The sequence below is a fragment of the Rhea americana genome, unplaced genomic scaffold, assembly GCF_003343005.1.
Source record: "Rhea americana isolate MKP2758 unplaced genomic scaffold, rheAme1 scaffold_374, whole genome shotgun sequence".
Lineage (NCBI taxonomy): Eukaryota > Metazoa > Chordata > Aves > Rheiformes > Rheidae > Rhea > Rhea americana.
Genome location: NW_028186506.1, coordinates 481,975 through 483,536, shown reverse-complemented (window position 1 = coordinate 483,536; position 1,562 = coordinate 481,975). Strand labels below are relative to the sequence as shown.

The window sequence follows — 1,562 nt, the reverse complement described above, 5'->3', positions numbered from 1 at the left end:
CCTGGGGTCTCCAGCGGGGGGGGGAGCCCCGCCGTGCGGAGGGTCCGGGCGCCCCGCGGTCACCGGCGCCCGCCAGCAGGTGGCGCTGCAGGATCGCGAATGGGTGGCCCTGGGCGGGGCGGGGCCAGGACGCCCTAGGGGCGTGGCCAAAGAGCATCAGCATCCTTATAAGGTGCGCGTCTCCGCCCCTCGGGGTGGAGCTATGCTAATATTTCCCCTTGTCCTCCCAGGGAGCGGCGAGCAAGAGCCGCGCTCCAGGAGYGGCGTTAGGGAGCGTCGCGCAAGAGGCGGCTGCGGCAGCCGGCGGGCGCGGCGGGCGGCCCCCTTGGGTGGTGGTCTGTAATCCCCCCTGCTCCCCCCTGCCCCGTGTACTGCCAGGGAGGGGGAATCCCTAGGTTAGGGGGGATCCAGGGTTGAGGGGGTCCCGGGATGGGGAGTCACCAGGCTGGTGCAGCATGAGCAAAGTGGCGCAGATGGTGCCTGCCCCAAGGAGCCTGCAGCACCCATGGGTGCAGGTGCCAGCAGCTGCCCCTGAGCACGGGCACCTGCTGGCAGGTGGCATTTGCGTGCCTGGCTGCTGGCACCCCATGGGGTTTGCAGGGGGCAATTGCCAGGGAGAGGGATTTGATGCTGAAAATAATAAATGTTGCCTTTGCCACCGAAGGAAACGCCTTGGATTGGGAAAGGCGGGGGCAGCCGGGAGCAGAGCGGATGCACAGCCGCCGCCAAGCCCCGGGATGTGCCCAGGAGCCCGCTGCGGCTGGCAGAGAGAGAGACCAGAGCGACCCGGGGGCTGGACACAGCATCTGCAGCGAGKCTCGTGCCGAAAGCCCCCGGCAGGGCCTGGGGCGGGCGAGGGGCTGCCGGGGAGGAGAGCAGGCCCTGGGGCTCAGCCCGGCGGCGCTTTGACTTCAAATCTCTGCAGAACGGGTGTCCCTCCCCAACCCAACCCGCAGGGGCGAGGTGCTGGTGTCCCGAGGCAGGCGCTGCCCCCCGGGAACGAGCGGCAATGGCTCCTCGATCCTCCTTTATTAGCGCTTCGTTTCCTCCTYGATTTCTTCCTCCTTATTAATGCTGCGGGGGGTGGAAATCCGGCAAGGGGCTTGCGGCGGCGGCGCCGGGCGGTCCGACGGGGTGAGGACGGGAGCGGGCCTACTCCCTGCGCGCCGAGCTGCCCGCCAGGTAATCCAGCAGGACGAAGCCGTAGGCTGCCGGCTCCGGGGCCGCCTGGGCGGARAGAGGCAGAGGAGGTCGGAGGAAGGCCGGCGGCGGCGGCGGCGGCGGGGGGCCCGGCGGGCGCGCTCACCCGCAGGCTCAGCCTCTGCACCACTTGCTGCGGGTCGCTCTCCAGGATCACCCTGCGGGCGAGGACGGGGCGCCGCGGTCACGCCAACGACCCTGCCTCAGTTTCCTCTCTGTGAGCAATGCACCCGGCTGCGAGCTACTGCCGGGACGTGTGGATCCACTGCGGGCGGCCGGGGCAGAACCGGAGCCGGTCCCGCGCCTGGGGAGCCCCGGATCCCCGCRGCGCCCCCATCTCCTTTTGCTGTTTTATTTTTTTT

At 69.7% G+C, this 1,562-nt stretch overlaps 1 long non-coding RNA gene across 1 annotated transcript; it reads right to left on the bottom strand.

Moving 5' to 3' along the window:
- Positions 1-1,014: 1,014 nt before the first annotated feature.
- LOC146591386 (uncharacterized) lies at positions 1,015-1,410 on the bottom strand. Its single transcript, XR_014896817.1, has 2 exons — positions 1,307-1,410; positions 1,015-1,227 (listed from the first exon to the last, which is right to left on the bottom strand). It is a non-coding gene; the product is annotated as an uncharacterized LOC146591386 (long non-coding RNA).
- Between the last annotated feature and the right edge of the window lie 152 nt (positions 1,411-1,562).